At 40.0% G+C, this 26,952-nt stretch overlaps 1 long non-coding RNA gene across 1 annotated transcript; it reads left to right on the forward strand.

The window, feature by feature from the left end:
• On the forward strand, nucleotides 1-26,952 carry LOC126928988 (uncharacterized). The gene is made up of 2 exons (XR_007717034.1): nucleotides 1-1,136; nucleotides 25,999-26,952. It is a non-coding gene; the product is annotated as an uncharacterized LOC126928988 (long non-coding RNA).

A 26,952-nucleotide genomic window follows, 5' to 3' on the forward strand; every position in this document is an offset into this window, starting at 1 on the left:
AAATTGCATTAATTAAAGCATATGCGAAACACGCCGGTGTCCTAATGAACTGAATCCGGGTAATTAATCGTAACGACACATTGTTATTCGTGACAGACACAGAAGCCGCTGTGTAATTCTTACGCGTCCGCGATCGAAATCGGATTGCAACGGGGCGCAACGGCTGCGCCAGATTTAATTAGCGACATTAACGAGAGAAAGCGTTGACGTAAGCGTTCTTTCAGGGCTGTGGCCAGAAATCGCAGGATTTAAAGCTTAATGCAATCCATGATGAAACTTTAAAAGCCATTTTCCAGATGGTATTTAATACACTAGCTGGAATTTCTGAAGCTATTATACGTGTATATTTATCGATTTACTCTTTTTATAAAAATGAAAGAGAACGAGAGAATTTTAGTTCTGGCTATGGATAAAACTTTCAATTAAAACATTAAAATATAATATAACTAATATTATAGTATATCTAAAGTATGGATTATCTTGATCTTTCCAATGTTAATAGAATTGAAAATTGTGAAAGAAATTGTAATTTTAAATTAGACACGACAATAGCCAGAGATCCGACAAGATCCGGCAAGTCTGGAAAAATCCGAAATCCAAGCACGTGCGACAAAAAAGTTCCACAATTGCATCTACGATACTTTTAAAATACTCTTCGCAATCTTGTAATTCCCGTCAAAACTAAAAGGAAGAAATTGCAATTCTAAGCACGGATAAGACATCTACAAATCCAACAAAATCCGTGAAATCCCTCGGCCGCTTTTAAGGTGCTAAACAATCTCCGCGACACGACTATAACAAATTATCGAGATTTTCCAATTGTCCATAAAATTGCAAATAAAACGAATCGGAATAGAACGAGACAAGAAAAGAGGAAATTCCAATCTCAAATATCCAAGAATTCATCGAAATCCACAAAGTCTCTCGAAAAGGCGCGATACGTCCCGAATAGAGGTGTTTTAATTTGGAAACGTTTCTTCGCCGGGTCCATCGAGCACGCCATTATGATAGTCCAATTACGAGATATTGCCTCTCGGAGTTGAAGTGTTTGAGGAGTGCTGGTCGCGGCGGCGGCGGTTCAATAGGCACTCGAGGAGAGCTTGAAGACCCTTTCACCGTTCGAGTCCTGTCCGATCGTAAGTTATGAAACGCTGAATTTCCTAATTAATTCACCCTTTCGACTCTGACGAGACGAGGCCAAACGTTCGGCTTGCTCTGTAGCGTGGCGAATTTCTTTTATAATGTTATTTTAACGAGGAATTGACCAGGCGAATTCTTAACGACAAGCAATCGCGTATGGAAGAGAGATACTTATTGGATTTCGTTTAACTCGTCGATTGAGTTGGCTACGAAGCACACGGCGAGTTGTAAACCGTTTTAGGAATAGATACACGTAAGGAAAAGTATCAAACGAATCCTTTATAGCGAAGAATGGAGAAATTGGCTCGGTTCTTTGTCAGTAATGTGAATGACGCGTCAAATTTAGTTTCTTTATGGAATATTCTTTACTTTTATAGAAGAAGCGCGATCTGTACGTTTCGTTTTATCAACTAGGTATCACGTATCTTTTTTGTTTATTCAATATACACGTATATTTTTTTTAAACTCAAATATAGCAAATATACAGAGTAATTAAAAAATACTTCGAAGGATTCTATCGTATCAATTAAACGAAAAACTCCTATATTGTGTTATGAATTCCTACGGGTCAGTCATCGAAAAACATATTGAGTTAGAAAAATGATGAGTACAAAAATCGAAATAATATAATAAACGATTCGTTTTGAATAATGCGATAGCCTTAAAGACAAATCTCAAAAAGTATATCCTGTATATATTTACTACTAACGATAAGATTTACGATACATTTAATGTCTCTGTATAGTGATACCTGCAAAAAAAAATTCCTCAAAGACCTACGAGAGTCATAAAAAATGATATACAATACGTTAGCCAGGCGTATCGCTGAACAATCTCTCGTCGAGGTAAAAAGCACGGCAAAGAACTCGTCGTTGAAAAATGCATGCCACGATAATTGGTCAGGTATTCGCGAAGCATTCCACGACGTTCGGCGTACGCGCAGATATCTTTTATGCAGGGCGTTTCAACTTTCTTCCGAGGGCAAGTCGCACGGAAACAGCGAAGTTTTGAAGATCTGGATCAGCTTGAGATTATCAGGCAAAGGGGAGAAACAGTTAGGCTAGAAACTCGCGATCGGGACATTCCACGAAACTCGAAGAAGGCAGTAGAATTCAATTATAAAACGTTGAAGCGCGATTGAACCCTGAATGCTGAGGAATTTTAACAACGCCACGTATTTCGACGTAGTGGACGCTCGATTCGAAAGCGCCTCGAGGAATCAGAGTGCTAGTTTCGCTCAGACGCTTTCGTCCTCCGATTCCCTCTGCTATCGTATCGTTTTTAATTTCTCTGCAATTTTCTCTCGCCTCGGTGAACATTCGTATATCTTTAGAAAAAACAAAACAAAATGTAGTAAATGGTAGGAAAGTTGCGTAAAAATTAAAAGAACTAGAAACAATCTCTACGTTACTCGTCGCGCGATGGTAACTCTGGTGCTGTAGCAAGGTTTTCTCGTTCATCAAGAAACATCGTAATCGAGTTTGCACTTTCTGGAGAAAAAAAGAAAAAGAAAAAGTGAGATTGCAAAACCAGAAGGCGCGAATTCAGTTATCCACGGTGAAAGAAAGGAGCTCTGTCATTTCGAAAATTCTAGGAAATTTCATTTCTGCGATGGAATACTTGCAGTTAACGAATGACTAAAAGTACCCGGGTCAGAGCTGGCTTATCTCGTGCCTTTCCTGTGGCTAGAATATACCTGTATTATTTCCATGGTCGGCGAATGATTATTCAGAACTCGTTCCACGATGATTATTCATGTTATTCGTTTTGCATTTCCAGTATAATTATATGTATACTCGTTCCTAATGGTCTATTTGCTGATCCAACATTTTAAACACCTGCGCGAGATGATTATTGAAATATTCGAATAATTAATTTTCCACTTGTTATTGTTGAAAACCGTCTGCGGTTCCATTTCACATAAAATTTATCCTGACACGGGTAAGAGCGTAAAGCAGCAATGTTTAATCCTAACTGATTATTAGGTTCGTGCATATGAAATGTTTCTCCGAAGTTTCAATTTGATGGGGTAATACTGTTCATTTTGTTCGATTGAATCAATTACAAACACATAAAAGGTGTAACATCGAAAAGGAAAAAATTAGATATAAATCGCGTGTATTTCATTTGAAAAATCTTTAGAATAGAAATGTGGAAAAATATTTAGAATGAAACCGCAACAGCTGCATTCCAAGAACCGACGGCTCTTATTAATTTGAGATAACGGAACTAATTAATCGTCGAGAAAGTATATCGAATCGCGTGAAAATTAATCCGGTTAAATGGTCAATATTTTAAAGAAACCATGCGCAATAAAAATTTCATTTAAAATAAACATTTCATACGCGCCAAGTTAATAGATGAAAGATTTAAAACAGCAGTTCCATATTTGCATATAAATTTTAGCGATCAGTTCCACGAATAAAAGCACTGCGTGTAATTAAATCTAAACGAATGCCAAAAATTTCTCTCGCGAATTTCCATCGATCTCAAATGAAACGAAAAATTCCTGTTCGAATTCCGGTCACATAATTTCATCGCGGAACATGTATTGTAACGCAATTATCGAAGCTTTCGGTCGGAATTTTTTTGTGTTTCGATCTGTATGCACATGCAGATGCGTCTTTGTATTTCGCGAGGTTTTCTGGGTCGCGCGCAATTTGTCCTCTCGCGACACGGAAAAACCAGGTGTTGCAATTTGCGACCCGCGCGTTTCAATTTCACGAATATCGCCAGGTTCTTACTCGTGCGACCTGAGTACGCGAATAAGCACGTCTGATCCGTTTCTTCGCTCTGTTCCACGCCTTTGTCCATTCGCTGTGCGCGAAACTTTCGCGCCAATGTCGCGGTTATTAAAACTCTACCAACCTGGTTCGTGCGAACTATCGAATCGAGTTTCTGTCTACAGAGAAGCAAGTTGCGAAATCGTTTGGAAAGACGGTACAGGCAATTTTGAGTGCAGATGATCCTAGCGTTGAAATGTACAAATGGATATTTTGTGATTTCATCGGAAAAATATTCGAACACTTGTGGAAACCTACTCCGAATATATCGTATTATTACGTATAATTAAAATTAGAGACAATGTAACGAGATATTATTTGTAAATCACGAATGATAACGTTCGTTTCTAATCACAGTGAATTTTCACAGAGATTTATGACTTTCCGTGATTGTTTTTCATTCCCTCACACCATAACCATTCTTTACACGCATCACACAACCTGTATACTTTATATTGACGATATCAAATGAATGTTACGACTGAAATCGAAAGGAAGAATTGATATTTTACTCTTTGAGATATCGATGCAAGATAAAAAAAAAAGAAAAGTAAATTATTTTCTACTTCCAATATTAAGTTACAAAGTAAATTTATATTATACGCAGATATTTTTCTGCAAGCTATATTGTAGTGTTCTACAAAAAATAATTCAATCAATATCAAGAATTACGACCATAGCGAGCAAATCTACTCGAGATAAGAAAATCATGTTTACGGCCATGATACTGGTCACTGTGATAAATCACTGTTAGTGATTTTACGGCTCATCTCTAGTTAGATTCCAAATAGATTTTTCATAGTTTTAATAGCAATAATAATATAAAGACACATATATATGGTGTAAAATATTTAAACATGAAAATTATGATAATAAGGGAAAGTTCGAAACGTGACCTTTTTGTAGAAAAAGACGAGAAGAGATGAGAAGAGTAGAAAGGGTTTTTTTGAAGGAACAGTAGACCGGTTCTAAGTAGAATAAATACCATCTTTTATTAACGCAACATAGAAATTTTACGAAGCGGCACAGATTGGCTTCGACGAAACATTCTATCGAATACATATACATGTACTTACATATGTACCAAATATGAATTCGTGAAATTGGCGCCGTATGGCTTACAGCAGAGTCGCTTATGGTGCAAATCCGAGGCGGCTGCAGACCATTCAATAATCCCGATGGAACTTACATTTTGATATTACATTTCCATTGTTACTGTTTTATTGTTACATCGAATCCTCAATCAAATTTTGTCAATCCGAGATTAGGTTTACATTACTACGATCCACAGATATTTCAATTAAATAGGTTGATGCATACGCAACGTCGTTAATTTAACCATAGATTTAATTGAAATAATTCAATTAAAATAATACGATTAACGAATTGTTCGGGCTTCTCCTTTATAATTTCTTTATTCTGAAACAATTTACACGTTGAAAAGTTATCCAGGTATGTGTTTGAAAGGATGTGGCTATCTCCATTCGTCTTCTGCGTGTCGCTTTACATGCAGAACCCATTTATTCATCTTTATTTTTCCAACTTTCGCTACGTGACGAATAATCATAGAATAGCTTTACGAGATTTCATTTGAAATATTGCCGCTCTTTCTGTTTGTCGTGGATTATTTTTCATATAATCTCTCTTAAAATATTATCGTCTTCTCTTGATACTGTACAACTCAAATATTTAACCATAACATGGTCCGCCATGATACCACCAACGCTCTACGTTCAACCGACCCAAAATTCTCTTCCCTTTATTAACTTTCAACCCCGCTAATGTAAAAAGCATCTAATTAGAAAGAATGATTAGATTAACCTATGAAAAAGCTACTTTTCATGTACAACCACGTAATCCTATACAAACCAAATATTTAACCATAACATCCCCCTTTCCAAGATTTGGCCACGACTCAGCGTCAAACCGACCCGAGCTCACGACGTACGTTAATCGAATCAAGTATCCCCAAACAGCATCAAAACTCCATCAGCCTGAAAACCGGAGACCTGGCCGAATTACTCGGCATCCCCCTCGAGTCGGACGACTCGCCCTTTCCGCTGTCCCGCAGACTCGACCTCGGAAACCGATGCGCCTTCCCTGTACAGGCAAACTGACACGGTTGTCAGCCGCAAAGCTCGGTTCTTCCGTTTCTTGCTACGGGAAACGCGACAGGGTAATTCTCGGGCAGAGGCGTCTCCTGTTTCGCAGATTAATATATCGCGACAGAAAAGGAGAGAGGGATTTGGCGTCGGTGGCGCGGCGTTTTCGTGGTGGTGACGCAATCAAGCGGCCTCGGCTCGCGGCTTCTCCGCCGGGCGAACGCGGCGTGATTAATTAATCGCAAATGTCGTATCGAAATTTCCGAAATTACCGGATGCAGTTTGCGTTCCGGCGCGGAGCACCTGGCGTTAGGAGGCAGCGTCGATCAACACACAAGGAGAGCAAGAGGTTGCGAGCGAAGAGGGAGGTCTGGGAACTTCAAGGGTTTCGCCAAGTCGAAGGAGGCAGGAGTCGGAGCCAGCTACACCGGAATCCGGGCGCGCGCTTAAATATTAACAGTGTACTCAACGGATACATTAGTAACGCGGGAACAACTTGTATATATACACGCCATACAAGAGCAGAGGTACAAGAGAAAGAGAGAGAGAGAGAGAAAACGAAGAAGGGGATACAGGAAGCGTGTACAAGTGTAGGTAGATACGGTTTGGATCTCCTGCTCGGTTTTACCTAACGTCTAGACTCTCGACGACCGTCTAGAGGCGGTTGTGGGAGATTTAGCCGAACGCCTTGTGTGACGGAGTCCTGGGTAACAAGAAACGTCAAAGGAACTCTTGGCAACGGCTTAGAAACCAGTTTGTGCGCGCCATCGGAAACGTATACCGTACAAATCGACAAATAGCGGTGCTTGGGTAATCGCTGCTATCGAACATGTTTGCTTTCCCTTTACGTACGCGCGCTCGCGACCCGAGTGTCCGTGAAATTAAAAATTCGTTAGTCAACAGGAATATATACGGCATATCTTTATAGAATCACTTCGTTTGAGATTCGATTGAGAGATAAGACGTATATGATTCTTCTTTTCCTTCTTCGGTTTGTTCCTTTCGAAGCGTGTTTGGGTCGTGGAGGGAAAGGAATTGGCAAAATGTCAAAAAGCGAGGCAAAGCCATACGACATGGACTAAGCGTCGTCCTCGAAAATGCCTACAAATTGCACGCAGTCTCTGAATTATACAGACGGTTTTGCGTGCACCGTACACGAAGTTTTGTAGCTATATAATTCAGTTATCATAAGCTATGCCGCTTAAGTTACTACCACCGCCAGATGTCCAAAATTGCGGTACACGCGTGTATATTTCGCGGCTGGTTACGCTTGCGCCGCTACGTCTCGCGGAGATGGCTTAATAAAACAACCAGGGATCCGTGCTCCCGAATAAAATCGTCTGCACAGCCGCATCTACCGGTTTAATTGCAACTACTAATATTGCCTTAATCAGCCGCTGCTGCCGCGACTCGCGACCATTCTCTTACGAATATCTTTCTTCCTGCGGCACGCGTTTAATTGGCATATTTAACGCTACGAGAAAAGCTAATATATCTGACCCTTAACGTCTTCTCTGTATTTCACTAATTACGTAGAAATCCTCCACGTAAAAGGACTGTATGAAAAATTTTACGAAAGGATGTTTGTCTATTAAGATTTGAAGCTGAATCTTGAACCTTTTCTCTTTCCAATTGTGTTTTCTGCGATCTTTTCTTTTTCTAGATATTGGGAAATTGATCTTCCGTATTATTTGAATAGAAAGGAGTCCTCCAAAGGGTACGAAAGATTGAAATACGTAAAGATAACAAACACTACTAAAAGTTACGTAGGACAATTTGAAAAGGCAACAAATATATCAAATATATCAGGATTCGAGTAAAAGAATCAGGATTAAAGCAATGGCGCTTATGTATACAAGAAAAAACGAACAAACAAGACAACATCGATTACCGAGCAACAACTCAAGAAGCATCAGCGCAGCGTGAATACACGTCCGCATCTTTTTACAACGATTTTTTACCAAAGACACTCATCAGTGGAACGTATCGCCGGAACAAAACGTTCCCGCTCTTCCTTTTTTCTCCCTGACAACGTGAGACACACGAGTTACGCTCGGCGACTTTCTTTTTCCCGTGTTCAGCAAACGACGTTGAAACGAATTTCCGCTAATTGCCGGTTTATTGGCCGCGCGAGAGCTGCGCGAAAGAATGGAGACGAATTATTTCAGCCAGGCCGGCACCGACGACCGATCGTTATCCTGTGTCGGTATTGATTTCATTAATACCGCGAACCAGCTACCTGTGTGACTACCGCGCCGCAAAACAACCGGCCGTCTCATTAAGCCGGGCGACGGCCATTTTAATCTTTCCACTTTTATCCGGTCTCTGTACATCCCCGACGAACGTCACCGTGACGTTTCCCAAACGAAACAGGGAACGCCATTGGCAACGGTGACAAGCGTACGTCTATTCGAGTTACACACCAGAGTCCAGGTTTAATCTCATTTGCCGCGGAGCTCGATGCGAGGATCATCCAGGAACACGGTACCGCGTGTTCCTGCCTCCGTCGCCTTTTCGATCGCTCCGAATATTGCACAGCACCCGGCTAACGGGACAAATGCGCCGTGAAGCGAATGACACCCTTGGAGGATGACTGAGATTGTATAGGAATAATAAGTTTAATAGGGGCATATCGGAGTTTGGTGAATTTTTATTAAAAATTAGGGGATGATCGTGTTTAGTAAACGAACACTGTTACTAATTTAACTTACTTGAAGGTTGATCTATTAAGGGTAGGTATACGATACGATATTTGTGAGTTAATTGCAACGTATATCGTGTTAAATTTTCCGGCAGATTTTATGTTCCGGGCAAAAATTTCGTGCTTTTTCAATAGAACTCTCATCTTTCAAATTAATATATCATTCATAATAAATATATCTTCTTCGGTTATTAATATACTATATTCTGCAACAGTGTTAATTAATACAGATACAGTTACAGGTATCTCGTAGCTGGAATACCAAAATTTATTGTAAAACGTTAAAATATATTGCATTTATGTATTTACATATCGTATGCAACACTTTTTACTATGCTACTTGGCCAGTCGAATATCTGCATTTTTTTAAGTTTAATTTTTATTAAAGAGATCAAATATTATACGAAGGAATAAAATATTTTTTATCCAAAATATCGCTATATCATCGGTTGGAAATCTGTACTTCCAAAGTTTGATTTTCACTGGAACTCAAGTTGCGTTTAATATCGCAAACAACGAAATTAGGCATTTTTTCGTTAATATGTTGCAGAACTTAAGAAATTTGAATATGTAAAATATAAAATATTCCGTAGAAGGGTCGTAGATAGAAGGGAAGTTTCGAAACGTAATGCACCGGAACCACATGTGGAACGATAAGTTGCATCACGATACACAGTATACCAGAGGCGCACAGATTATTCCGAAACATTTGCGTACGAGTTTCGAGTCGCGAGCAGCTACTCTAAATTGCATCAGATCCTGGCGTTTTGCATGAACTCGCTGAGGAATCAGTTTAGCTATATATTCTGTCCCCATACAGTTTTCGTTACGCAGTGATTCGAGGTGGATGGCTACAGAATCTAATTTTGATGGTAACACTTGGACCTAGTCCAGTGGACACTATTTTAACGAGACTAGAGATAATTGTCGTGATATTTATAGAGAAACGTCAAAGCAAGACACTTTGAGATACACTACAATTAGAACTTCAAGTAAAATTACTCTACAAGAGACGAAATTTAATTGTAACTCCAAACATAATATCTCGACGCACATCTAAACCGAATAATCAAATGTCGTTATATCATAAACCAGACAAAACTTGAAATTTCTAAAAGCTTTATAAAGTCAAAGACCAGTCAACTACCGTCTAAATCTCATTTTCCACTTTCACGAACTTCCATATATGCACTTTTAACTCTATTTGTCCGTCATTTTTACTATTCGATTAATCAACATTTAACAGACATTATCTTTTACAAATATGTATATATGTTCAAAGAATATGTTTACAATTTTTAGAACCCTTTCAAATCTCAATTTCTCCTTTTACAATTTTCGATTGGTATTAATCATCTACGTATTTCTAGTTTCCTCCCTTTTCCTCTATTATAGATAAAATACGAAAGTTTACTTGTCACCATGGTGAAAATACATCAACGTCGAACGCGTCACGTCGTGTATGAAACTTCGCTTCATAGGAGAAAATCATAAAATTTCGATGAATCATTCAATCGCAAACCATAATAATTTACGAAATATCCCGGCGCCATCAAGCTGCTGCATTTAGAAATTAACGAAACCAACTGAGCCTAATATCATTAACCGATCGTAAAATCTGTAAACCGGTCAACTTGCCCGTTAAAATTCGCAAATTTGACTTTGATTAGCCATGCAATCACGTTGAATCATGATCGAAAGTATCATCGACGCGGCTAAAATCCACTGCGCGCGGACTCGTCCTAGAATCTCGACGCGCGGGAAAGAGGTACGCGACAAATGGATAAATCGATTACGTTAATCCAAAGCTATCGACCTGCGTTAGGGGTTTATCTGTATCGATTTCAGGGCGCAGATAGAGAACAGAGTACGCGCAAACGTATAAATAATGCCGCGCACATTAACAATCGGTAATAACATACGTGCCTCTGAAAGCTACATATGGGAGAGGGGCAGCAACCGAGGGACGCAAATATTAATGATCGGTCCCCAATGAACTAGGAATACATAATGCCTATTTGCATGACACCCGGACCACGCCAAGCTTAGTTAATCATTCGCACGCTCTGATGTTTGCTGATTCGGCATTGCTTACACACGCGTTCCCACAAATCAGCCATAGGACTCGCTAATAAATCGATGGTCATTTAATACTTTATGGAATTACTAAGAATGGGTCCCGTACGGAGTGTACTTAGCTGATTAATTCGATTTTTGCCCCTAGTAGGTTCTCTTCGAGATTCTCTCCGATCGTAGATTTCATGTTGTCGATGTTCTTCGGACAATAATGAATTTTACAAAGGAAAATTCGAATCGAGCTAGAACGATCAACAGATTGAAGATTTTTATGAATCTGAGAAAAATTTGATGTTGTTGCATGGAGTATGCAAGTATATATAATAATATATTTAAAGTACAATAAAGTAAAGTAAAATTTTTGCCTAATTTACGCTTCTTTAATTATGTTCATAAACATATTGCGACGGTTTGGCAATTTCTGTGTCAAACATTAATCGTGAATGCTAGCGTTAAAATAAAGAAATTCTGGGGATATAGGGTCGATCGATTTGACTTCTGGGTCAATCAAGAGGCAAAGTTTCTTTACGTGTGTTAAATCGCCAAAATGTACTAAAAGCTGATAATCGAATATTCCAATAAAAGTTTCAATGTCTTATTTTACCACTTAGTTTTACACATTGACGGGTATGATTGATTCATGAACAATCCCATCCTCGGAATTAAATATCGATCTGCGTTGTAATCAATTAAATTTATATAGTATCTCACCCGAAATAATGAATCTTATGAAAAGTGCTTACAATTGAAAATTCATATCGTGAGAAATTAACAATTAAAACGTAAATACTTGTGTTCTATCTCACGGTAGAATTACTGACGAAGAGTAAAGATATATCCGACAAAACATTTTATTCTGTGTTTCTTGTATTCCGATCTGAGTAATTATATCGTATACGTAAACGCGTTCGTATCACAATCGAGCAGAAATAAACAAGACAAAACAGGACGTCGGTACTATATCCGCTGTTTACTCTGCATTCGACTCGCGTAACGTAAAGTAAACGGAAAAACTGGATGGAAATGTTTGCTGACGTCATTAAATATTAATTTTACATTAATTTTCTCTCGCGTTATAATTCGTGTTTGCAAATCAGAACGGAAAAATATCAGTAGCTAATTCTGCGCGGCCGAAACCAACCCTCTTTCGTCTATCCAGCTCGATCCTCCATATAGAGATAGATCGAAAAAAGCCAGTTTGATGCATTATAATTCGTTATTGTCGGTTGACAGAGCGACAAAAATATCATTTCATTCCTCGCGTTAACGTCGGTAAACACGAAATGGAAAATTCCTGTTCCCCTGTAAAAAAGAATTTGTCAGTATTTACCATTAATATTGGAAAAACAACTGTGTGTTTACGCTGATTTTAGTATTACTTGACGAAGATGCAAAGAAGAAAATATTAAATATGAAAGGGTTGAATCTCACAAACGTATATAGACAATTATTTTACAGCGAATACAAATTGTATAGAGGCGGTGTTAAAGCGAATAACGTCAGGAGAAGTGAAACTAGAAGACGAAAGAATAGGGGGAAAGAAAACAGAATAAGAAAGGAAGAAAAGAAGGAAAGAACCAAAGGATAAAGAAGGAATTTATTAGTTGATTGCATTGTTCGTTGCTTATACTCTTTTCACGATGAATTATATCTCAGTTTGTAATCCATCATACAAGCATCATAATGTCGTACGTATATCAAACGTATCGCGTATGTGCATCGCCGTGTGAATAATTCGACTTAATGTTATAATTTACACACAACTTCACTTCCATTAACTGTAGCTTTTAGATAAAAACGATTGACACACAGTAAAAGCTCCTGTACAGTGAATAGAATTTCAATTATATTCATGGTCTTTTTTCTTACCATTTGTTCGTCACGTTATGATCAAACGTTCATAGAACGAAACAACGTTCTAACGAGTGAAAAATGCAGCGATAACGATCGCGAAACACAGGTTGGAGGCAGGAAACGGGGCCAGAAATCCCGGCGATTTGCACGCGATCGTTCGATCAGTGCGCAGGGACGCGCGGATCTCTCGCGAGTCCAGCGTACCATTTTCAAAAACGAGAAGCTACGAGGGCCGGGGATGAAACGAACAAACAAATCGAAGAGGAGACGCAACAATCGAGAGATAGGGCGAAAAAAAAGAGGTAACAGTAGTAGAGGGCGGAAACGAGATCGAACATTTATGCGAGAACAATTGATACGGTTTTCGGCAACAAATTCGATAACGTGTATCACGAGCGCATGAAGTGGCGTTATGCGCGTGGCGTAATGGCCATCGAAAACAGTACGAGGGAAAAGTAATCGCGCCCTTTTTAATTACCTAGCCTCCGATAAAAAGGGAACAAAGGTGTAAAAATATTTACGAACAAACAGAACGACATTGAGAGAATGTCGACAGCTTGTATCGCTATGCGGAAAATTATTCATAAATGTTTTACTTGACTAAAATGTCGAATCCCACTACAACCGCCATCGTATTTGCTTTATTTATCCCGACAAAGGAAGGAACGAAAATCGCGCACGTGCAACCCTCGTAAGTGTAGAATTTTAATTGGCCCACGACCATGCAATTAATTCCGTTAGCTCTGTTATTTGGGAGGTCGACGCCAGTGCCGATTAGCGATAGAAATTTGACTAGCTTCCACGGAGAATAGCTAACAAAAATGTTTTTCTGTTTTTTAATTACTCAACTACGTATGCAGTTCGATTTCCCCTGGCCATCGAATTAGAACTATATGCATGCTTCTCTCGCTGCAATGTACGCGTATATTACGTCAGATCGGTGGACAATTGTCCTTGATTGTCTGTTATCAAATACGTAAACGATCATGTGCACACATACGGCAATGTGTCTACAAAATACAAGAGTGAAACGTAGAATGAAACGTAAAAATTCAAGGACCGCGGCAAGATTAATTAATACCGACACTCAACCGAAGTTGTTAAAAAATGTTAAACTTCAGATAGAACTACAAGCGGCAAAATCTAAATCGGATTGTTGGACGTCCGATTGAAAGCACTCGTCCACGGTACCCGAAGAGGCCTCTTCGCGGAGAACTTTTCAACGTCCGGGAATTAGCTCGGCCAAAGACCATCGGACTGAAAAGCCGTGCACGAAATTCCAGCCGAGGCTCGTAATTATTAACTCCACGGGCGTAATCTCCGTGTCGTAGAGGGAAAACAAAGCGAAAGCTCGTGGCGCAGGGGTGGAAAACAGACCGGACTGGACGATCAAAAGAACTTGGTCGGGAAACGGAGGAACGATGGTTAAGTAAATCTTTTAGCTCTCCGGGAACCGCAAGAATTCCTCGAGTCGTGGCCAAGGGAACCACAATTTTCGCCGGTGAAAGAGAGAGAGGAAGACGGAAAGAGAGGGTAGAAATAAAAAAAGGCCGCAATGGTTGCTCGAAGAAAGGAGCCGCAGGACCAAGCTACCACGGGGGTTGGCTAGTCTAGAACAGATGAAACCGGCCCAGAAACTGTACAGCTCCACGACTTTTCTCCTCTTGTTCCGTCGAGACGCGACGATTTACGTAGGACAATTTTCACGTTTCGCCGTAATGGCGGCCGATGGTAGCCCTGAGGCGGTAAGAATAGCCTGCGCTCGTGAGAGAAAAGTTGCGTAAAACGAAGCTAACGGTCTCCACGTCGGCCTCCTCGTCGTTGAAAAGCTAAAGCTTTCCCGATGCTTTTGATGTGGTCTTCTGAATGGGACTCTCCACATACGTCACTCGGAGTCTCGTTTACCGTGGTGCATCCCATGAGAAGCAAGAGAGCTTACCTGGCCCGGCCACTTTGATGCCACCCGATGGGGACCCCGGGTTTGTTAGAACCAGCCACTCGTTTGATGTGGCTAACCATATTTACCGTGAAATTGAACATGCGAGAGGTGAGGAGCCACCCCTCTCGTTCAACATTTATGCGTGTCTTCGCGATCTTTTTTCCGCGAGGATCTTCCTCGCGACTGAAGTTGGATTACTGCATGGATGTGGAAGGATGTAAATATAAGGGAGGAATTACCTTGGTGTATATGTAGCGGTATAGGTGTTAAATTTGCAAGAATGTAATTATCTATCGCGGGAGAATCAACAACGTGAAATTGGAAACTTGGGGCAACGACCACCGTATACGTTCTAGCGCGAAAAAGTTTTCCAGCGAATGAGGAATTTAAATCAACGATGAGAAAGTAGAGACTTTGCTCTTTGTAAAATATACGCACAAAGACGTGATTCTTTCTTCGCGAAATCACAGCAATTCGACGATCAACGACTGGTCGGATAAAAGGTCAAATAAAAATTAATGAATCAGAAATATAGTGGAAAAGAATGATAACGATTGGAGAAGGATCTCCTGACCTTCGAAACTCGTTGACGATAAAAAAAGAAAAGTATTCGTATGCTCGTGAGATCATGGTTCGCGTGTGGAAAGAACAAAATCACATTTTTACAAATTGCACCCTCGTAAAAGTTCGGTTTGAAGAACCAAGAGTCCACCGGAAATGGCGTCGTAAAACGTAGACCGAGCCGCTGACACGGGTACCCGAATGAAATTCCGACAGGAGGGCGCGTTACCGTTTCGAAAATGCTTTCTTAAATCCGTGTCAACGACGAGCTTTCCGCTGCAATGGACGGTGCACCTGGCAGTACCGATACGTGGCAACGCCCGTGCAACGAAATCTTCCTTCTCACTCTTGGCGAGAGTTTTATCGGGATCAGTGGCGCTTTTTCTGGATCTTCGGTTAGCACGGTATGTTTCATTTCACTGCGTCGATTATGACGCATAAAAACGCCCAACCATTAACCCTACCGGATGCGCGATAACGATTATTGTTGGCTTCAAAGTTACGAGCCCGGCTCGCCTACCGAAAGTCATCTCGGTGATTCTCCACTCTGTAATTCCAGGGGAAACGTTGTAAGAAATTTTATAGATCTGCTTCTTTTTCTTTTTAAAGAAGAGAGGCTTATACTTAGCACCTGATTGGAGAAAGGAAAGAGTAGGGTTAATATTTGGAATTAAGATGTCGATTAAAGTCTGATGTTCTTTCTTTAGTACAATAAAATTTTGTTAGGGTGTTGTATCGTGCTTGAATTCCGTTCGTTAGTGTTCGTAAGAAATTGAAATTAGTTCTCGTAGAAAGTGAATAACAGTATTTTTAAGCACGGAGTTCCCAAATATCGATGTTTGGTTAAATCAAATATCAGGAGCTTTCTAACAAGAAACGAACCAGTCGAGATAATTGAAAGATCGTCGCTATTTGCTTACATACTTTTGTTTAATAATTATTTGAGCTTAATCTTTCTCATACTATCATACAAATAACATAAATAATATCATCTAGCTATTGTGGACAGGATATATCGCTATTAGCCTTTGGAGCCACAAATCTTCATCATAAATCTTCCACAGTTCAAAACCTTCCTAAATAAAACCGATCGCCACGAAATCTTATAAATTACTAAATATTTTTCCACGTTAAGCTTTCACCTTTGAAAGCTCTACGCCAAACTTTTTGGTGTAAAACCTTTGAAGCGGTAGCTTTCCGACATGAAGCTCCCAAAAGTGAAAGCCTTCGATCCCAAGCTTTTACCACAGCAGTTTTCCAACCTTGAACTCTACGAACTCCGAATGTTGGCAAATTTTCAGTTTCATCCTTCGAATTCGCTTTCGGTTTGAGTTCTCCTATTTCTAACTATCGTTCAAAGTGTATGCCAGTGAAGCTTTCAGAAGCGCGGGGCTTTTCGAACTGAGCCGCAAGCAGCTTAGCGTCTAGTTGTTTCGAGGCTTGGATCGATAGAACGAGCCCCGTCCACGACCGAAGACCGAGAAACAGCAAGCCATTAAGCGACTAACACCATTACGCGCTTTTTCTCATGAAAATCACGGCTGACCATTTATTTTCTTGCCCTACGTTTGCCACACAAGGGAGAACGAACGATCTCATCCACCCTTTCGCGAAAGTATCGTCCAGATAATCGCGTCGAATTATCGTTCGGTAGTTTCCTGCCACGCTTTACGCTCGTTAACCTTTTTCTCATCTATTGACAAGATATCTCTCAATCTGAGTTTCATTCGAATCTTCAAACAAGATGTCCCATATATTCTTCGACATATATCTATGCAGTGGGCAAACTGTCTCTCAAATCTTTTACCGTCGTAGGCTTTTGGTAATTATGAAAAAGATTCTAGTGCACTTATCAATGTCTGTACTACGTTACGCAATTGATTGTTAAAGTGCACACGTTTAGTACTTTTCCCAAGAGAAAGAAAAATCCGGAGAAGTGGAACTTAAGGGTGAAATTTCAGTTGAGTCACGAGATGGATCGTAAAATAGAAAAATTCTCGAAACGTTACGTCCAGAGAAGCTTCATTTTCCCTCTTTTTAAGACAATATTTATATAGTCCGAAAAATATTCTTGCTGCTGAGAACAAAAGAAGATCGCTCACGGTATTAATCGTTTCGCATTAATCGACGATCTGTGTTCAAATTGTCAATAATCTTTGAACGAAACAATATTGAAAAAATACATTTCTAGAAAAAAGAAACAACTTCAAATATTCTTATATTAATCCACAAAAAGGAAACATTTCCATTTGATAGACACCTTAAGACCTTCGTACTGTACTGTATGTTATTCACAAATGTGGAAGGATTAATGCGGTGTAGGTGAAGCGAGAAGGGAATAAGACAAACAGATCTTTTTAATTAACAGAAACCAATCGAAATTCGAACGCGTGCACAGGTATACAGATGTTGGATAGTGGGCACGTAACAAAATATCCTTTGCCTGGGAAACCGCGGAGATATCGAATTTCCGCAGAAATAATATGAGCTGGGACAAGCTGCGGCCCGTGTTGTTATTGAATTATAAACCCGCTTTTCCTCCACACCACGCACGATATCGCGATACCGTGGAGGGTAATCTAATAATAGAGCAAGAATAACTATTATTATTAGCGTTCGGTACTTGGTTCTTGGATAGATCATACATGCAACTTAGGAAATGTAATCAAACCCACCCGTTGATGGATCTGAAAATCTTGGAATTTAGGTTGACGTCTCACGATCGTCATCCATCATTCGATTAGCATTGCTTGCGAATTAACGAAGCGGTGCCTAATTCAGCCTTGTAACGTTACCGGCTTAAGTCCCGTGGCAAACGTACAGCTGGAAACCTTAACGTGTCAATCTTCTTGCGATTCGCTTAACCCAGATACGTCCAGAAGCCAAAAAAAAAAAAGAAAAGAATCGGTTCAAAGTACTTAATTTTGTTTCGTGATCTCTCAACATTAATATCCTTTTAGAAGAGTAACGTAGAATTAATGTTCGTAGAATTAATTAATAGCAATGGAACATTTCACTCGAACGAAGGAGAAATAAATCTTGAAGGGAAAAAGTTACGAAAAAATATGGAATATTTCTGAGAATCGAATTTCCGAGATACGTTTCCTGATTAGAAAAATGTCTAAGTCGATTCTTCAAATCAGGGCAATTTCGGAACAAGAATGAGATAATACAAAGAACCGAGGAAAATCCATAAACTTGCTCTTGCAAGTACGTTTCTTTTATGATAATAGTAAGCAGAGACTCGTATCGTCGTTGAGAACACAGACAGTTAAGCGAACGTTGAAGAATACAACTATTAAGGACACATTAAAAGAATGGAACTATCGACGATTGGATAGAGGGGCCATTGCCGCACGGAAATGGCCAGGGATGGGGCTAGAAACGTGAACGGGGAACGTTTTCGGAACCTTCGATACGCGACGACCGGGTTCCGGGCTATTAACCATCGAAAAAGGGGACATTTATAATAAAAAGCCATAAACCACAGCGAGGGATGGCGAAATACCACTGCAATTGGTAGGATGGCGGAAGCTAACCTGTCCGGGGTGTCCCGTGGAAGTACAATGGCCGGTGAAGGGACGATTTCGAGGCCTAGCCTGCCAAGTGGTGACACAGGTATAATAATTCGGACCGGTCGGTTAGACCCCGACATCGGTTAAGTGGCCACAGATGGCTGAATACGGCACCTCGATGCATTTACAGGCCAAATGATTCACGCTGCAGAGGATGTTCGACGGACTTAATTAAGCGGAACCACTTGCATCCACGCCATCGACAGACGATAGTCGCTTCCGGTTTGCGGCGAACCGCCTCTAGGGGAACGTCTCTTTCGAGATGGACACGTGGTTCGATGGTCTATGTTCATGTCAGGTTGCTACCGGCTGTTTTGTAATGTCTTTCTTCGCATGGGTAACGCGGAAATTACATGGGGTGTGGAAATAATGACGGTTCGTGAAAGACCTTACGAGGATAACGAGAGATTTGACGTAGGGTGTTTAAGGATGTTTTGAGAAACTGATTCTCATGGACAAAGTGTGAAAAAGATTGACAGTTGACGATAGAGGCTATATAGGGGTGTTGAATGATTTAGAGTAGGATGTTTGAGAAGAATATTCCGGGGATCTGATTCTCGTGGAAAAAGTGTTTGAAATATTGACAGTTGATGGTAGAGTTTATATAGGGATGTTGAGAGATTTGAAGTAGGATGCTTGAGAAGAATATTCTGAAAATCTGATTCTTACAGGGAATATAGGGAGAAACGATGCAGGTTGGTGAAACAGTTTGCGTATGAGGACGTACTGAGAGATTTAGAATAGGGTGTTTCAAGAGTATAGCGTGAAAATATCATTTTTTCATTTTCATGGCTCGATAAAAAGGCATTTAATGTTTAGGATTTTTTATCACAACAAACTCAGGTCAATAAATTAAGACTGACCAAATATTATTTGCATTATTTGGGAATTAATGTAGACAGGCGGGAGAGGACTGGCGTTATGCAAATCACGTGGTGTTATTGGGGGAGGATTTCGTTGTAAATGCGTTATAATGCGCTTTGTTTAAAACGAGAAGCTATCAGTGCATATTTCCAGGAAATCCGTTGTAGAGGTATGGGTACCGGTGATAATTCTAAAGAGTATAAGCTCTCTATAACCGAGTATCGATCAATTAAGCGCGACGAACGACACTTAAATGTTCCGAGCCAGGTATAATCGGCCCACTCCATTTCCGTTAATGAAAATTTAATAACCGATTTAATAAACGGTCCAAATCGTGCGATTTTCATCGTGACTTCCACGACGACACACTAACGATCATCGGCGAGGAAATCGGCGATGGTCCCAGTGGTCACTTTAAATCGGAAGTTCCGGCTTTTTCTCTGAAGCTCTGAAAGCTGACAGAATGCGAGGAAGGAAACAAACGGGCAACATACAACGAGAAAGAGACGTTGCTCGACGAGAATCGAGGAAAAACAATGACGATTCGGTTGCAGCAGTTCTGCAACGCGTTAAATAAATATTCATAAGCTCGCGGCTGTCGAATAAATTGCGAGTAAACAGTCAGGTGGTTCCCACGATATGGAAAACTACTGGCAGTTCGATCTTTCGTGACCATTTTTCGAACAATCTGTGGTAAACTTGCGCTGTTTCGTTTTGAATATACGAGAGGTCCGCTAACATTTTGGATGTATATAATAAAGCCGAAAGGAATAGCATTAAAGCAGTTCGAATGACACGGATTTTTATTTGGAGAGATATGAATAAAGTTGGATGAAAGAATTTGAATGATTTTAGATATTAAGGATCTTGAAAATCGACAAACAAGCTATGGAGCAGGATATTTATGCAGATTTGTGTTTACGAACATAACTAAAGTTTGAAATCAAAATAAACTAAGTTTATTTCATCCTGGAGATATTATAACGAATAATTTACTTTGTATATTTTGTATTTATATGTTTATGCATATATATGCTTATTTAGTTTCGCACTTTTGCAATTCAAATTTCAAATGCATAAATATCCGCAGTCTATTCATAACGATATCACCTATACAAATACGGACTTTGTGCATCTCATTTTGCTTATTAACTCTTGTGTTTCTAAAATAATGCAATTCTACTATACCGAGCCTTCCAATACAAATTTTCTTCCAATCATTCCATACTTTTAAACGTACACTAAATTTAAATGTCTGCAAAACGATCTTACCCAGAGGATTCTTTCGGATCTCAATTCTGAAATTATCAAAGGTATCATCTTCAAATATGAAAAAATTGTACAGTATTTGACACTTTTAAACACGTCCTCGACAAGGATTTTTAATAGAATTTTAAAAACATGATTGGATTCGTGACATTACCTAAAAATTCTCGATCGAACAAAACGAGGTGCGGAGATTAACGAAGAATAAAAGGGTACACGCGATTGAACACGAACGACATCGAATTTTGCGACCAATAAGAGCGCAATATCAGCCGGAAGCGGGAGGCAAAATAGCGAAAGCAGAAGGCTGCGACTGACTGCCGTTGGACGTGGCGTTAAGTAGCGACAATAACAATAGGACATGGCGTGGAAAGAACGTGTAATGGGAAAGTAGATAACGTGATAAGTGGAAATAAAACGCGGGGCGGTCAGTTGCGTCCTTTTACACGGTTATTATCGTCGAAAACGAGGAACCGTGTACGCCATTTTTTCTACACCCTCGTCATTCTAAATCGAGTCTCGATCGGTTCTTTCCACGTAATTATTTTCCAGATATTTCAACATGTCGTATTTATCGTGTATCCCTCTAAGTGTCTGACAATTGTCCTTTTTTTTAACCGTTCAACAGTTTGAAAGATTTTCTAGATAACAACGTATGCTAATAATAAAAAACTGGACTCGCAACATGGTAATTCGTTACTGCATGATTTAATTACATACAATTCTTAATACGATTACGGATATACTCGTAAAAATTCTATAATTCAATGAACACGTTGTTGAAGAAAAACAAGAATTAAGCATATCAGAGTTTCGTCTTTTTCATGCTAGAGAAAGATGAATATCGACGAGAATCGTTTTTATCAGGGGCTCTTCGAACGTTAAATAAGAAGTAAAACTTCTTTTCTACTCTCACAATCCTACGCAGAATAATTTCAAATATTTATATAGGAAAGATATTGTTACGGTAAAAGTTAAGGTTACTCTCGAAAATACCCAGAACAAAGTACCATGATTCACGATACGATTTTATAGAATTAATTTCTCGGATAAATGTTCCCATTACAGGCCATTAAAGCGCGGAATAGCAGAAAAGTTCACAGCCGACCGATTCCATGCGAGAAGTCCGCGATGACAAAAATTAGTACATCCATTAAACGAATGGGATCGGTTAAAAGACCGGAGAAAAATGGAATGAGCGCGTGGCGTGGAAAAATTTGGAATTTTATCGAAATACATCGAAGCCACTCGAGAGGGTGAAAAGGTAGAAACGGGTGAATTTTTGTACGAGAAAGCACCGTCTGCTACCCCTAGCACGCGCGATCGACCGTCTTCCCCATTCATGTGTCACCGATTCGCATCGGTAAATTGCGGCGATTCGTTCCGCACATGTGTCCAGATCCGATGTCCCCTGTGCCGTGAAAGCTACTTAACGCGATGATCGATATCCTTCCGATTCAATCCGTGAAACGCGATATATCATAGCGAGGATTCGCCACGCGAGAAGAAGTTAATCTGTCACAATGCGAATTCATCCCCGTGCGACTTACACGTGAAACGATACGGTCCCTGTATAATTACGTTTTCCACTGGAAATCTAGGATAGTTTGCTGTTTTCTCCAATCGTGAATCTTTTAACAGAAAACAAGAGAACTAATTAACAACCGGTGAAAGCTCGCGGGAACTTCAGCTGAATAGCAATGAATAAATTAAGAGGGTATCCCATGCCTGATAACGAAAATCATAGATATCTTCAGGAATTTTTAAGTGGAAACTCGCAAAGCGTGTATATTGAAAATCAGGTTGAAATGATTTATCGTGCATATTTGGAGCGACATAGGTGTATCTTTTATTCAACAGAACATCGCGCTGCAGCTGTTTTACAGTAAGAGGCACGCACGCTTACTACCACACGATTTAAGAACAATGAATTTTTATTTTTAACGAAACATACATGTACATGAATATTTAGACAAATGGATTCTTATGCAAGTGGTGGGATATTTGGACGCGAAGTCTCAAAAGTTTATACATAATAATGTCGATAGAAAATCAATGCAATCATCGTATGCAAAATATGGCAAAGTACGCGATAAAGATCGTAGACATTTAGATAAGTGACCATCTGAAAATCTTTCGACGTAAGAAAGTTCCAACGCAACTACTTTCTTTCAAAAAATACCTAAGAACACCTATGATTTTCACACGCCGTTAGAATTTACAGGATGATTTCTCGCTTCGAACGCGTAGTTCGTGTTTTCCGCGAATTGTTCATGGAAATCGTCGTGAATCCGGTGAGTATCGAAGAAGACGTGCACGACGATGGAACGGCGCGGAAAGGAAAAATATCACGGTGGTCTAGGGACCGGATGAAAATAATTCAAGTCCCGAGGGGGCCCTTCGCTAAAATTACCAGCCTGGCCGAAGTATTAAACTTGTTAAGATATTTAGAGCCCTATGGAGATTCGCCGTGAATTACGACGGTAAACGGGCGAAAGGCTGCGTAAAATTTCAAGGCGTCGCCGTAGGAGCTTGATAAAAACTCGGCCGTTTCTGGCCGGGGGCCACCGCGAAGAATGGCTGTCGCAGCCAGCGAAAGATCCCCTGTTTCGTTATTTAGGGACAAAGCCAGGCAACAGAGATATCTTAAAGAATGCAAATTTTAACGCAGCAAAAACCTTGAAACTCTAAAAGGTCCACGAGCTTTTCGTTTGTAAATTTTTATCTAAATCGGTCTACAATTTAAATTTCGTAGGGCTTTCGACGATTTTAGATTGGGAGGATCAACTTTGAACAAATGGAATGCAAACAATGATACATATGTAACTTGATGGAATGTCATCAGCTGTTCGAAGGGGAACATTCTCCGCGCAACTTTCGTGGATTTAACTCGTCGAATTGTAAAGAGGATTGCTGTAACCATGGAGGAAACGTATTGTCATAATGCGAGCAGCTAAATTCGAGACCTAGTTCTTAAGATTGAAGGGAAACTTTCTCAAAAAATGATCGTGAAAATATATCTTCTGAAAGTTGGAGATATTTTTTACGAACATGCATGATCGAATTTATATCAGGCAATATTTCTTTGCGATATCACTGCGAGAACTTTGGACGAGGAATAGCTAGAGGATGCTGTACGCGCGAAAGTGATTCGAGCGGAAAATAAAAAGCATTTGTTCGATGTTCAACATGACGAGGGTGAGACATAGCTATGTTTATAGGGGAGCTGTGATGTTTCAAAGGAAACCGACTGTTAGAAACATCACGTATATAGGATGGATCTTCAAACGTTGCGATAAGTTACGAATAACCGAAGCGCCTGATTTAATGACGAGTTTACGGCCTGGAATATATAACGGGCTTAGTCAGAGCTCAGTTAAACGTAACTTCGCAAAATGAACCACACCCCTTGCTCTCCACTCGTATTATCTCCTACAACCAGGAATTATGCTCTGCATATTGGCTGAACAGATTTTATCTTAATCCTGCTGTTCTTCCGATCATTTTGCTTTTATATTAAAATATTTCTTAACGATAAAGAAACTATACACGGATCGTTGTGAACACGTACGATTTCTCGTACACTTGAATTTTCCTCAAATATTAAGCGCTTTTTGCTCATTAGAATAAAAATGAATAATAAATAAAAGTTCGCGATCACATCGTAGGAAAAAAATATCATTAAAGATGGAAACAATTCTCTATTATTAAAAGCATTTCTTCGTTTTACATCTGTTCTGATTATTCGAAACGGTGTCTAGCAATTTACTCTGGAACGAAACGGAATTAAAGGAAATAGAAATGGAGGATTGAGCCGGGTGAATATGTATTCATTTACCGGGCAATATAGTTCTTGTGGAGTATTTTGTTACACAGAACTCTGGTATTTTTTCGTTATTGGAACGGGCATTGGCAAACGAGGAGGAAAAGGGGAAAAAAGAAATTGAATAATTTAATAACACGGAGGGAAAACAACGAAAATAAAAACTCTTCCTTTAGAGGGAACCGTGCTCGCGGAGTAGGTGCATGATTTTTTCCTTTGATTTTTATTCCGTCCTCTCCTTTCGATCGGTGCGCGTGTTCCTTTCGCGCATCCGCTTATGGAGAGCTGCACTCGAATAGCGGGAACAAGGCAATAAGAGTCGAACGAGTTAGAAGAAGCAAATTGAAAAATTTAATGGCGTATCGAGAACGATGATACAGGACGACCTGGAATGCTACGCGAAATATTCTGCCGCGTTTGTCTCTTTCTGTTCGCGCGGAACGTCGTTATAGAAACGGAAAAAACGATAATCGTGAGAAATTGAAAAATAGAGAGCCGGCAGGGTGCATACGCGGGTTGAATGGAAGAGAATATTGTTATATTAAAAATCTAGAGGTACATATATTCCACAGCAGAACAACAAATAGAAAAACATGAAACAAAAAATATACGGATATTCTACGATGTAACAGAAAATATGTTTATCTTTTTATTGCTCTGGCTGCAGATATTACAACGATAATACCTATCCATTGACGAGAACGAAAATTTAGAAATAATTCCGTAATATGAAACTGTACAAGTTCTGTTTTCTCTGTTGACGATATTTCAATCGTTATTAAAGGATTACAAGAAAAATTGTATAGATGTAGCAGAAAAATGGAAATTTATCAACGTTCTATTCTATTTCCCCCGATCTCACACCAACTTAGAATAACGAAACGCTTGGGGAGCAAAATTCATCGAAGAACCATCTATACAGGAATATCATAAAATTAGACTGTGAGGTAAATACGCTTACAAATCACACGAAACCAATCAATTACACCGAACTTAAATCCTGTAGTTTCTCAAATCTTGAACGCCAATCATACATTCTAATATTAAAACTAAGAATTATTAATACAGTTCGATCTCTAAGTGGATCATACATGTGTACGATAATACACACAAGTACGTACATTATCAAAAAATAATAATCATTATCAAAAAAAAAAAAAAAAAATAAAATCCCCTCGTAAACGAGAAAGTATCAAATGAAGAACTCCGTCGACCATTTCCGGATCAACAGCGTCCATTTCCGTGGACAGAGTCGCCAAGTTCCCTCTAACCAACGGTGGTCGACGACGTTTTGACGAGCGTTTACCGTTCCAGGTTAAAACCTCATGCTTTGACCCCGGGCTGGAGGACGGGTCACCGAGGAAGCAGACCGTAGACAATGAGAAGAAGCGAGTTGCTGCACCGGTGGTTGGTGGAGGAGGGACGAAGAAAGGTAGGAGGACAGAGGTGAAACGTTGAGAAAGAGAAAGCAGAGAAACCACACGGGTCGCGGGTAAGCGGTAAGTTTCTAACGAGAAGCATTAGCGGAGTGGACGAGGCGACATCAAATATGTAGATAGCGCTACGGGGAATTTCTCCGGAGAACAAAGTTGCTACAACGTAGCTCCGGACTCGGAAACAGAAGGAGGTGAATCTAAAGGGGGAACAAGGGGGAGGGAGAGTGAAGCCAACACGCAGAGAAGGGAAACAAGAGCCACACGGAGAGAGAGGAACGGTCTTGCCTCATCCTTGGAAGGCAGCTCGCGGCATCAGACTCCCTTGTGGTGCGCTTCCAACCCTCCGTACGTCGGATAATAATGGGAAAAGCTGGCGAGCTACGGCCCCCTGCACCGTAGCACGAATTAAGTCTGCGGAAACGCCGCCGCGTCTGGAATTGATTAACCTTCGTAGTTCACGAGACCAGCGAAACCCTCGTGCGTGCTGCACGAGGCAGTTTGGATGCCCATAGCCTTGAAGAAACGATGGATTTCATAGCTATTGCGATGTTTCGCTGATGTTCTGGGGATTCGAGGTTTTAGGAGTATGATAGGGGTCGTGATATAGTGAGGTCGTAAGATTAAAGTCAGTAGTCGAAGTAGAGTGGAACTTTGTTTATATAAGGTTACCAGGATTTGGCGTGGATCGTTCTGGATTTGTAATTATGTTTAAGGTTGTACGGGATCGAAAAGTCTGAGAATTTTGTGAGTGAATGGTCATGGAAGCTGAAAAAGAATATGTTGTTTAATTGCGTAGGAACAAGAAGAAAGTACATACGAATATTTTTCTACA

Source organism: Bombus affinis, chromosome 2 (assembly GCF_024516045.1).
Source record: "Bombus affinis isolate iyBomAffi1 chromosome 2, iyBomAffi1.2, whole genome shotgun sequence".
Taxonomy (NCBI): domain Eukaryota; kingdom Metazoa; phylum Arthropoda; class Insecta; order Hymenoptera; family Apidae; genus Bombus; species Bombus affinis.